Below are 13,440 nucleotides of genomic sequence, written 5' to 3' on the forward strand. Positions count from 1 at the left end.
TCTGTGTCTGCGTGGGTTTCCTCTGGGTGACTGTCTGTGAGGAGTGTGGTGTGTTCTCTCTGTGTCTGTGTGGGTTTCCTCCGGGTGACTGTCTGTGAGGAGTGTGGTGTGTTCTCCCTGTGTCTGCGTGGGTTTCCTCCAGGTGACTGTCTGTGAGGAGTGTGGTGTGTTCTCCCTGTGTCTGCGTGGGTTTCCTCCAGGTCACTGTCTGTGAGGAGTGTGGTGTGTTCTCCCTGTGTCTGCGTGGGTTTCCTCCAGGTCACTGTCTGTGAGGAGTGTGGTGTGTTCTCTCTGTGTCTGCGTGGGTTTCCTCCAGGTCACTGTCTGTGAGGAGTGTGGTGTGTTCTCCCTGTGTCTGCGTGGGTTTCCTCCAGGTCACTGTCTGTGAGGAGTGTGGTGTGTTCTCCCTGTGTCTGCGTGGGTTTCCTCCAGGTCACTGTCTGTGAGGAGTGTGGTGTGTTCTCCCTGTGTCTGCGTGGGTTTCCTCCGGGTGCTCCGGTTTCCACCCACAGTCCAAAAAACACACGTTGGTAGGTGGATTGGTGACTCAAAAAGTGTCTGTAGGTGTGAGTGAGTGAGTGAACGTGTGTGTGTGTGTTGCCCTGTGAAGGACTGGCGCCCCCTCCAGGGTGTATTCCCGCCTTGCACCCAATGATTCCAGGTAGACTCTGGACCCACCGCGACCCTGAACTGGATAAGAGTTACAGATAATGAATGAATGAATAAATAGTAAGTTATTATAAACTTCTGTCAGATGATGTGCTTTGAGATATTATCACTTCTTTTGCAATTTGATGAAATATGATGGGTTTTAAGTCATTCAAAATTTATATATATATAAAGCTTTCCCAGTCATTTCAATTCTTTCAGTTTCTGTCCTTCACTCTGGGCAACATCTCTATTTTATTTACAGCTTCCGAGTGTCCAGCTAATAAATCAAACACTGAATATAAAACAGTCAGCTTTGTCATTATATCATCTTTAAACAGGGAGGGGGAGTGTAGTATAACGCAGAGAGGCTGGTCACAAAACACGCACAGCTCGGATCAACAGGGAGCTGCTGCACGCAACACAGGCTTAAGGACTGGCGTATAAAAATCACACAGAAAAGAGTCAACCACTACCTTGCACAGTTTTTATCCATTGGTGTGTGTGAACGTATGGATAAGTGTCTTGAACTTTTCCATCATGAGTTAAATAAGAAGTTAATGCCATTGCTGAGAATTTCCGCTTTGAAACTGCAGTTGTCCAAGGACTGTTTCAGATGGGCAGCTTTAGACAGCCTGGGTTTCTTACATCACAAACCTGAGGAACCAATCCTGTCAGCATGAAAGGCGGGGCTTTTGAAAGACATAGGGACTTACTCCATATTCATAGATCTGCACAAACTGAGTAAGGCAAAGGCAAAGGTGTAAAATTACATCAATGCTATTTTAAGGCATTTAAATAGTTAAATTCAATTTAGCTAAAGAAGGTAAGTTAAAATCAATGACTGGAAGGGGACTTTGATGTTTTCTGCACAAGTCTGTTTTTTATATGTTGTGTTTATATGAAATAGAGGGAAGAATCAATAGTCATTATCTCATGAGAGAGAGAGCGAGAGAGAGAGAGAGAGCGAGAGCAGTGAGTTTATCTAATTCCAGAACAGCATGTTAGCATTAGCATGGCTATTTAAAGTTCTCTGATGTGTCTTCCTGCTCTGAAGCTTTTTTAGGACACACATATGGCTGATGTGTTTGATCAGAGTGCTGATGGAGTGAAAGTCTAGTGATGCTAACACCGGGGGCTAGCATTAGCCTTACTTTGAACCGAGTTTAGGAACATGGTACAACCCTGAGTTTAAAGAAGCCCGAGGTAGTGGAGTTTGAATCATTTATGGCCAGACATATGGAAAGAGTGAGTTTATTTCCTAAATTCTGAGGGAGATTCACTACCCATGAACTCATGAGAGAGAGAGAGAGAGAGAGAGAGGAATAGCTGAGAGCCCACCTAGAGACAGTACAAAAACATACTAAGAAACAGAGCCTAAAGTGATGTCATTTTTTATGTAAGAACTGGCTAATACATCACTGTGGATTCAGATCGCCTGAGTCATTCCACACCCAGTTCTCAGAGGCCTTTCCTGTTCTGTTTCTACAACTATTATTACAAACCTGACCACAGTCATTTGTACATGTGGACGGAAGATGAACTGTTTCAGTCCTTAGCCAGTGTGGGAAGCACTTGTACTTTATAATCATGATTTTTGGGGTTTAAATCTCAAACAACTGCAAATAATTCACTGTTCTCATTCACTGCAGCTACATTCTGAGCATTTCTACTGCATTAAATGTTGGCTCTGGGACAAGTGCTGTGATTGCTATTGTGTTTATTATACTACAGAAAATGGGCCACAGTCAGAGATGTAGCTTTTAAAAGGGACGTCTAGCTTGTTGCTTAATGGCCATTTTGAGTGAAAATTAAATCATTAAATGGTGGCCTCTTTCCACAGACTTAAGTCTACTCTTCCAAATTTCTGTTCTGATCTCATGAAATAACACCACCATGGTGAAAGTCCAAAGCTAGCTCCAGAACACTGTACACACAACAACTTTTCATTAAAGTCAAGTTTGTGTTCAGTACCTCGTCTTGTGCTCACAAACATATTACATATTTGTGATATAGACTGTGCAGTTTAGGTACAGATTTCAGACTAAGGGCACTAAACACAGTTCTGTTTTCCACTAGGTCCCTTCCTACATTCCCCTGAAAATCTAATATGTGTAAATTAGTAGACTGTTGGACTTGTAATGGTAGCATGATGACAGCTTGTAGCAATGCATCAAGGTCATAACATTTCCATTAGGACAGCAGCTGGATGTAGGTGCCATTGTCAGTTTATTGTATTCGTACATGTCTATGCCTATATTTGGGGGGCCCTGGTTATATTACATTTTGTTGAAATTTAAAATGCGGAAATGCCTTTTCCTACTGAGAGCAAACTACTGCTATAAATAAATATATAAAGTAAAAAGGACCTCAGGGCGGCACGGTGGAGCAGCAGGTTAGTGTCGCAGTCACACACCTCCAGGGACCTGGAGGTTGTGAGTTCGATTCCCGCTCCAGGTGACTGTCTGTGAGGAGTGTGGTGTGTTTTCTCTGTGTCCGCGTGGGTTTCCTCCGGGTGACTGTCTGTGAGGAGTGTGGTGTGTTCTCCCTGTGTCCACGTGGGTTTCCTCCGGGTGACTGTCTGTGAGGAGTGTGGTGTGTTCTCCCTGTGTCCACGTGGGTTTCCTCCGGGTGACTGTCTGTGAGGAGTGTGGTGTGTTCTCTCTGTGTCCGTGTGGGTTTCCTCCGGGTGACTGTCTGTGAGGAGTGTGGTGTGTTCTCCCTGTGTCCACGTGGGTTTCCTCCGGGTGACTGTCTGTGAGGAGTGTGGTGTGTTCTCCCTGTGTCCACGTGGGTTTCCTCCGGGTGACTGTCTGTGAGGAGTGTGGTGTGTTCTCTCTGTGTCCGTGTGGGTTTCCTCCGGGTGACTGTCTGTGAAGAGTGTGGTGTGTTCTCCCTGTGTCCATGTGGGTGCTCCAGTTTCCTCCCACAGTCCAAAAACACACGTTGGTAGGTGGATTGGCGACTCAAAAGTGTCCTTAGGTGTGAGTGATTGTGTGTGTGTGTCTGTGTTGCCCTGTGAAGGACTGGCGCCCCCTCCAGGGTGTATTCCCACCTTGCGCCCAATGGTTCCAGGTATCTTTATAGTAATATATAGAAATTGTGTACTAAAATGTGACATTTTTAAGCTTGTTTCTTTTCAGAAAACTTGTGAGACTGTACACACCAACACATGCAAATCTCACTGCAATACACGCAATCCCATGGCTGAAAATGTATTAGTGTTTGGGTAATTCTGAGGGAGAGGGTTATTAGATTGTTGAACTATAACTTACCACAATCCCACAGAGGTTCATTCAATAGTTTCGTTGAATGTGAAAGCCATAAAAACAACAACTCAGAGCTGAAATATGTTTTATTTTTGCACCAATGCTCAAGTAACACTATTAACATAAAGTGGTCGAGTGCATCACACCAATCTCTGAGAAAACCCAGAGAAGCAAACACAATTATCCGGATGAGAGTGAACATACTGCATTCTCCGTGTAAAGAGGAGTGTGAGGAGTAACTCAGAGAGGAGGTGGGAAATGGAAACGTTGAGAGAGGGCAGAAAGGTGTCCAATGGACTGCTTCCCACAGTAGCTGTTCATTCAGGCTTGGATAATCGCGTTCTAACTACGGCCTGATAATCCTGCTGCCTGGTCCTCTCCCAAACAAGCTCCCATCACAGCCTCCACACCCACTCTCCCCTGCGTTACACAACCACTGAGATTGGACACGGCCTGTCAGAAGTTTGGGGACATCATGCTTTCCTCTGATGCTCAGCAATCATTAATCATTATTAGTGTATATTACATGGATAAGGTTTATTCAGAGGAAAGCGTGGCGCAACATTTCAATGCCACAGTAAACATTAAAACACTCTACTGGCTGAGCATTGCTCCAAGGCTCTTGTTTTAAAGACGCATTAAGCCAGTATCCTGAGTTCTGACTGTATTTCACAGGCACAGAGCAATACAAAACGACTCCACCCTCATATGAGCAAACCATGCCTCGTTTAAATACATTTTTAAACATGCAACAGCCCGCCCTATTTTCTGAGGCAGACAGTGTGTGTGTGTGTGTGTTTGTATGTGTGTGTGTGTGTGTGTGTGTGTGTGAGCATGCTTGAGCAGGAGGTTTGCTGTGACCGTGACAAGCTTAGGAGGGATGATATTACACACAAAAGAGACCGTTACACACTCTGCAACAGGCGCATGCATCAGCCTATTCACCAGCGGCACAAAGCAGCACTCACCACCCTCTACTCCCTCTATCTCTCGTCCTTTTTCTCTCTTTCTCTCTAGCTGAAAATCCCACAGTCCCGCCTCTGCTGTTCTAGAAGCAGTTTCACATCATGTCTAGACTGCACTGCATCTTTAATACAGGCCTTGGATCAGCCGTGATCTTTTTGTTTGGGATTCAAAGCCCGGGGCTGGATAGTCTTGGGGTTGGATGGTCCGCAGGATGGCTTTGTGAGGACGGCTGCTGAACACGTTTTCCCATTTTTCACCCGAAAACTTTTCAAAGAGATTAGAAATGAGGCACCACAAAAGGGGGACTTAGCCATTCGGGCGCAGCGGGGCGGGTTCTCATCGGGCGTATTTGAATGTCGCCTGCTTAAAAATTCTGCTCCTTTTTTTTCTGTCCAGGATTTGAATTGGAGCCAATGATGCAGGGGGACACTTTTAAAAATGACAAAGTATGTTTGGAGATAGCTCATATATTTAATATTTTCTATTAAAGTTTCACCACCATCTGTAACATCTGTAAAACAGAAGGCATCAAGCTGTGCCAGTAACTGTCCCTGTCGTACAGAAGCACTTAGTAAAGCAGATTGGCCAGCAGCACATTGAATTTCCTTTATTTGTGACAATACTATATCATTATTATCCATCTATTGTACAGTATTCTTATATGTATCTCCTGTTAACAATATTAATAGACTATGGCATAATGTGGTCTCATTCTTGTTAAATGTAATGCTCAAATAGCATAATACTGAGTGGTGCACAGTGGCTCTCAGAAAGTGAGCAGTGCTGGAAGTTTCCAAATGTCAGTAGCAGTGTTTACACCATCCTTCAAAACACTGTTGGTGTGTGGTGGTCTTTATGGGAAGAATTCAAATGAATGGAGCTGGTAACTAAATAGTTGAAGAGTTGAACTTCAGACTTGAAGCATCTGAACATTCACCTGAACTGGTTTATTTTGATACTCCAGCAGAGCAAGGTATGACAAGGTTTTTGTTGTAAAATGAATGAACAGAGGAGACTGAAATGGCCAACGATGACCAAATGACAGTGTACCTCCAGCAAAAGGGTAGGTTTTATTAAAAATGAATGAAGCATGAAGAAAATAGGCGGCACGGTGGTATCCTCCGGGTGACTGTCTGTGAGGAGTGTGGTGTGTTCTCCCTGTGTCTGCGTGGGTATCCTCCGGGTGACTGTCTGTGAGGAGTGTGGTGTGTTCTCCCTTTGTCTGCGTGGGTTTCCTCCGGGTGACTGTCTGTGAGGAGTGTGGTGTGTTCTCCCTGTGTCTGCGTGGGTATCCTCCGGGTGACTGTCTGTGAGGAGTGTGGTGTGTTCTCCCTGTGTCTGCGTGGGTTTCCTCCGGGTGACTGTCTGTCACCGGACTCTGGACCCACCGCGACCCTGAACTGGATAAGGGTAGGTGTGAGTGAATGTGTGTGTCTGTGTTGCCCTGTGAAGGACTGGCGCCCCCTCCAGGGTGTATTCCCCCTTGCGCCCAATGATTCCAGGTAGGCTCTGGACCCACCGTGACCCTGAACTGGATAAGGGTTACAGATAATGAATGAATGAATGAAGAAAATACTGACTACTAGGTTCAGAAAAAAAACCATCTGAAATCTGGAATGAAACAGACTTAAACTGACTGAACTCTCCATCTGAAAGACCTTCACTTGAATAGTAAATATATGGAGAGTAAATCATGGAAGTAAACTGAACCATAGTACATTCTCCTGAGCACTGACTCTAGCGCAAACCGACTAAAATAAAACACCAATCTACCTCATGCTCTAGAGATCTTAGCCGATGATGATGAAACTGAATGTTAGTGATGGACCTTGGCAATATTTTCATGTCTGGTGGATAGTGGTGTTTCTAAGAATGCAAAAGTACCCAGGAGGAATGAACTGACTGTAGTGTGTTTGCTGTTTGATCTCCAGGTCACGTTCAGGTTTAAGTCAGCATCATCTCCACTAAAGCACACACATCCCCTCAAAGGCCAAAAACACAACCCATAACCGACAGCAGCCTTGGTTTCTAACTCACTGGATAAAAAAGTAAGATATCTCAGATGTAAGTCAGAACAGTGCTTCTCAGGGCAGCACGGGGGGCACAGCCCATACATCATACATCAAGTCCACTGTAAACGTGATATGTAATTGTATTTTATTCAGTAAGAAAGCTGCCGTTTTATATTAATTAGCATTTAAAAAAAATTCCAGTGTAGTGTGGAATATATGTTGAAAATATTCTAAACTCCATAAGTTTGGAAATCACTGCTTTAATGCATTATAAAAAGCACTAAACAGGTGGGCAATGGAGAATCTGTCCATTCACCTACTGTAGTACGTCCGTCTGCTGCTCTACGTACTTTCTTCGCCACACTTTCTGGGTGGTGGATTAGTCTCAGCTCTACAGTGACACTGATGTTGTGGTGGTGGTGTGTTGAGCTGGTATGAGTGGATCAGACACAGCAGTGCTGCTGGAGGTTTTACTGTAACTGCTCTCATCCTGATGAGGGTCATGGTGGGTCTTGAGCGTTCTTGGAATCCTTGGGCACAAGGCAGAAACACACCCTGGACTTCGGATGCCACTCCCTAAACTTCTGAGTGAAGGTGTAGTTACTCCTGCACTGTTCTGGATTAGACCAACTACGCCTCGAACGCATAGAATAAGATTTTTCTCGTATACACAGATCAGCCAGAATATTCAAAACCTCCAGCAGCACTGCTGTGTCTGATCCACTCATACCAGCTCAACACACCACCACCACCACATCAATGTCACTGCAGAGCTGAGACTGATCCACCACCCAGAAAGTGTGGCGAAGAAAGTACGTAGAGCAGCAGACGGAGGTATTACAGTAGGAAATCGTAAAACGAAGTGCTCCTGTAGGGTCAGTGGAACTGAGAGAACGGACAGTGAGTGTAGAAACAAATAGGTGGTCATCAGTGGCGGATGCTGGTCTTTCAAGGAGGGGAAGCTCAATTTCGGCCTACATCACAAAATGTGTCGGTTTATTTATACGTAAATTCTACCCTCCGTTCCTTTTTAAGAAAATGATCTGTGACCCTGTCGTACCAACAAGGCGTCTTTTCCAGGAACTTGACTAGTGTCCTCTCAATGGCCAGCAGAGCTAGGCTGCTTAAACGGCCTTGGCCCATGTGAAGTGTGTCCGTCTGTGAGTGCTTTGTGACGGTGGAGGGGCTCAGCAGCACCCGCTGGACAGAAACTGCGATAGAAGTCAGAAAGAGTGATAGAAGTCAGTCTCCAAACACAAGCAGCTACAAAAAACCCACCAGAAATAGAAGCTCGATTTGTCGCTAGTCGTTTTTAACAAAGAAAATGCCGCTAAGAGGTTTAAGAAAGTAACCGGTTCAACGCAGAACAGAATGAAAATGTAATGCTCGCACGGATCTTTACACCAAAGGATCGCTGATTCGCTCATTTCGCTGTCAATCAAAAAGGGATTCTGCCTCAGACAGATCATCCAATCATCATGCAGAAGCTGAGCGTCCGGGCCAGCCGAGGCCAGCCCACTGCCCCATAGACCCCCAGAGACGCTGAGCGTCCGATGGGTGGGACAAAGCCCAGCATTTATCCAATGACTCGTCTCGTTTCGCTGCACTTCGCTGCTTCGCTATTGAACTCTGTTTAAAGCACTGTGAAGCTGCAGGAATGATTGAGAGGAAAGCCGCGTCTTTACCAGTGATAAGAAGCTGATTCTGAACAACAGTTGAGCGCGTTGTAGTGCATATTTATTCAATGACATGTACACACAACAGTATATATTGGATCACTTATTTTTGAGCTTCTCTTGCAGTCTTAGAGCAATCGCCTGGTGGTCATAATGTTATGGCTGACCAGTGTAAACACAGCAGTACGCTTGTGCAAGGAGGCCAGAATCTAATCACCAAGCCGGAACGGGGAGTCAATATTTAACACCTGTCAGATCATAATAACTTAATAAAGAGCTCCTTATCTAAAGTAATTACGCCAATTTATTTGTTCATTTTTAAGTGTTCATCTACTGTTTAAGATTAAAATATACATAACTAATAAAAGAAATATCACTGATAACTAAACAGACGTTTGTGTATTTGCTCTGTGATTATTGCTCAACGAGGCTCTAAATGAAGATCTCCATGACCTGATGTATTTTTGTCTCTCTCTCTCTCTCTCTGTGTGTGTGTGTAAGAGAGAGAATATTTGAGCATGAATCACTGGCTAATAACCATGCCTGTGTCCTCTAAGCACCCCGATGCAGTCTTTCACTTATCGCCAGTCCTAGCGGAGCGTTTAACATTGTGTACCGTGCTAATTGGAGGCGACAGAAAAGATCTGGCTTTGCAGACGGTGTCCCGTAAACCCATGTTAGCTCATTATACGTGGCGAGATTTGGACTGAATATCAGCCGTTAAGATCCAGTGCACAGCTCTGATAGCCAGCGTTATTTGGTGCAAGTGTTAATACCCCTCATCCTCTCACAGTAAAGGCCCCTCTGAAGCTTGCCTAAGAGCCGTGCTTGAAAACAACAACAACACAGTGCTGTGTGGGATTTGTAGTGGAGATGGATGGAGGTTGTTTACAGCGCTTTTCATGTTCCCAGGGCAATCAGTGATTAAGTGCTGCCTTCTGCTTGACACTTACTGTAAAGCACTGGAGTCTGGAGGACCATTCCATTACGACAGTGAGTTGGTCACTAGGCTCACCATAGTCAACTTAACCATGCTAACCTGCCCAACAATACACACTGCCCACACATACGGACAGCTGCAGCAGGGTAAATCAACAATACTAAAGTATATTATAGAAGGGCAAGACCATTCAGTCATATCCATTATCCACACCATTCATTATCCGTCAGATCTCTCTCTATTTCTCTATCACTCTCTCACCTTCTTTCATTGTTTGCTTTCTCTCTCACTCACTTCTCCCTTTCTTCATCTTGCTGTATTTTCTTTCTCTCTTTCTGTTTACTTTCTCTCCTTTTGTCTCTCTTCCTCAATGTTTAACCTCTCTCTCTCTCTCTCTCTCTCTCTCTCTCTCTCTCTCTCTCTCTCTCTCTCTGTTGTCTGTTGTCCCCGTCCACTGTGCTCTCAGAGAGTGTCTTGTGTCTCCTGTCACAGAATACAGAGACTACAGTCACAAAAGCGGGTTGCTCGCTCACTCTTACACAGAATGCCTTTCACCCAATCATAACAAAGCACCCTGCTCGCCCTCTGAGAGCACAGCGTGCCCAAAACTGCCACCCCCTCCTCGTGCCGTCTCTCATTCTTTCACCCTCCATCTCTCTGTTATCCTGCATTTCTTCCTCTGGGACTGCATGGCAACCAGAAAGAAAAAAACTAGATAGGACTTGTTAATATCTCAGTAGTTTCTCCTACACAGCAACAAGAGCAGATGGAAGACAATAGAACCTTTAGCTGAGGTCTTCTGTTGCTCAAATATTTCTCCTGACAAAAGTGGTCTCACGTGTGTCTATTCTTGAGTTTCAGTGGGGATCTGAGTAAAAAAATCGCACACTGGGCTCAGAGTTGCTGAGATAACGACACTCAGGAACTCAAACATTTCTCATATAACACTAAAAGCTTTTTCCAAACGGAACCCTAAGTTTGTCAAGACACCTTAGCAATGTTTGGAGAACCTCTATTGAGTCTCATCACATGTGGCATGGTTCATTCTCCGCTCAGATTTAGATTACACACATTTGGTCCTCGTGAAAATAATTTCCAGACCGGATATCTTTTAATTAAGCGGATTTATGAGATGAAAAATAATTAAGGCCACTGGATAACAAGCTAGCCATTGATTTGTAAAGACTTTATAATCTTTATCTGCCACCCTAAAGCTTAATACCCTCCTAACTACACCCTGATGAACCGGGTTATAATTAGGAGGTAATACATGAGTGGGTAGAGCCTTAATACCACACGGCCACTAGAGAAGAATAGACTAAAGTGGGCAAAGAAGAAAATATTAACAGTACAGTCCACACCTATCATGAATAAAAATTATTTTTATATTAAAGCCAAAATTAAAAATGAAACCAGTGCTATATGTATGTCTACTCATCCCTTACAGCAGTGGCACAGTAGTCCCAAGACAGTGGACACAGGAGGGCAGGCTATTGTGATATGTTTGTCCTTCCCACAAGCTGGTTCATAAAAACAAAAGCCATATTGTTGACTTTACTACAATAAAGTTATATATCATATCTCTATTAATGCGTCTTCACTTCCATTCATGATCTTTATCACAGGTGGAGTGGATTCTTAGCTGTTGTACACGCTCAGAAAAACTGTGGGGGTACCCTCAGTGGTAAATATTTAGTACATATTTAGGGATCATAGTTATACCATATATAATATTAATTGTAGATATTGTAATTATTGTATTATAATTGTAGATACGCATAACAGCGTATGCATTTAAAAAAAAAAACATGCTGGGTATCGTAGCAAAAATACATTGTTGGAAGAAAACCCAAGGCAAGAATAATCCTTTATTCATTCATTCATTCATTCATTCATTATCTGTAACCGCTTATCCAATTAAGGGTCGCGGTGGGTCCAGAGCCTACCTGGAATCATTGGGTGCAAGTTAAGAATTCACCCTGGAGGGGGCGCCAGTCCTTCACAGGGCAACACACACACACACATTCACTCACACCTACAAACACTTTTTGAGTCACCAATCCACCTACCAACGTGTGTTTTTGGACTCTGGGAGGAAACCGGAGCAGCCGGACGAAACCCATGCAGACACAGGGAGAACACACCACACTCCTCACAGACAGTCACCCGGAGGAAACCCACACAGACACAGGGAGAACACACCACACTCCTCACAGACAGTCACCCGGAGGAAACCCACGCAGACACAGGGAAAACACACCACACTCCTCACAGACAGTCACCCGGAGGAAACCCACGCAGACACAGGGAAAACACACCACACTCCTCACAGACAGTCACCCGGAGGAAACCCACGCAGACACAGGGAGAACACAACACACTCCTCACAGACAGTCACCCAGAGTAAACCCACGCAGACACAGAGAGAACACACCAACTCCTCAAAGACAGTCACCTGGAGGAAACCCACACAGACACAGGGAGAACACACCACACTCCTCACAGACAGTCACCCGGAGGAAACCCACAACCTCCAGGTCCCTGGAGCTGTGTGACTGCGACACTAACCTGCTGCACCACCGTGCCGCAATAACCCTTTAATTGTAATTAATTAAAAAGATGTAAAATATGACTGTAAGCCATGATAGAAAAACCCAAATTTAAATGAAATTGCCTGGAGTAAATATATGACTATGAACTGAACTTAATTTGAGTGGGCAGACTGAACTGCTGTAAGGTGAATAAATGTCATATTTAAACGAGTTCCTGGATGTGACCTCACAACCTAGGGATTTCAAAACTGACTGTATTTGTAGCTGACTGTAGCTGTTTTCCAATGATGCAGTCCTCTAGTGATAGATATCCTACCCCTTTATTCTTGAAATGTCATAATATCAAATGTCTTCCATTATGTGTACTCCCATTATCCTTTGATCGATAAATGACCACTTAATCAGGACATACATGTAGCATGGGAGAGAGAGAGAGAGAGAGAGAGAGAGAGAGAGAGAGAGAGAGAGAGAGAGTCACATACACAGGGAATAAATACATGATGAGGGTTACAGGCTCTTGGCTCAGGAAGTGAACTACCACGGGAGATGTGGAAAACAATAATGCATCACACAGGAAGTGCAACATTAATATTTCATATTTTATTAAATTATCTAGCAACTCTGTCGCTAAAAAAGGCATTAATGTAGCTTGTGATTGTGGTCTGAGAACAGTTAAGGTAATGAGAGAGGCTCAGTTCTGCCTTAGGAGCATTTACCCACATCCTTTATTCAGATCAAAGCCCAGGACTTAGAATCAACTAATCAGAGCCTGCTTTTCCCACAGCATCCTATCCCACAAAAATCCTCATATGACTTCAGTGCAAGCCTCACAGTGAACTTCTGTTTAATGCTACTAGAGACGCAAGGCCCTATCCACCTTGTTACCAGATTCTTTGCAATTCAAAATTAGCAGCGGATCAGTAGCGTGACGTAATGCAGGCTTATGCCCATCATTAGAGCTCAGAAGCACTGGGTCATTAACCAGCCAATGTATTCCCCAGTGCACTCACTAGTTTCAAACAAATGCTAGAGTGCTTTCTCCACCGCAAAGCAATAAAACAGTCATGCTCACTTGCTCACTCTCTCTCTGTCTGCCTCCCTCGCTCGCTGTGTGTGACTGATAACTAAACACACACTGTCACTGTCAGCCACAACAATTTTGTGGCATGGTACAGAGTGAGGAAAAGAGTGAGAGCTGGAAGAGAGGGCCAGAGAAACACAGGGAGTAAGAGCGAGAGAAACTGTGTTATGAGGAGGTGGAGAATCGATAGCAAAAACACAGTAACTTGATTTTTTCTGCTACACGGAGTTGCTATTTCCGTCCACACAACATCAACCAAAGCCAATGATAATCAATTCATACACAGATTTCCTATA

At 44.3% G+C, this 13,440-nt stretch overlaps 1 protein-coding gene across 1 annotated transcript in view; it reads right to left on the bottom strand.

The window, feature by feature from the left end:
* Positions 1-13,440, bottom strand: part of LOC136675566 (microtubule cross-linking factor 1-like) — a 73,965-nt gene that overhangs the window by 36,989 nt on the left and 23,536 nt on the right. The gene's annotated exons all lie outside the window — the stretch shown is intronic.

The sequence above is a fragment of the Hoplias malabaricus genome, chromosome X1, assembly GCF_029633855.1.
Source record: "Hoplias malabaricus isolate fHopMal1 chromosome X1, fHopMal1.hap1, whole genome shotgun sequence".
NCBI classification, from domain to species: domain Eukaryota; kingdom Metazoa; phylum Chordata; class Actinopteri; order Characiformes; family Erythrinidae; genus Hoplias; species Hoplias malabaricus.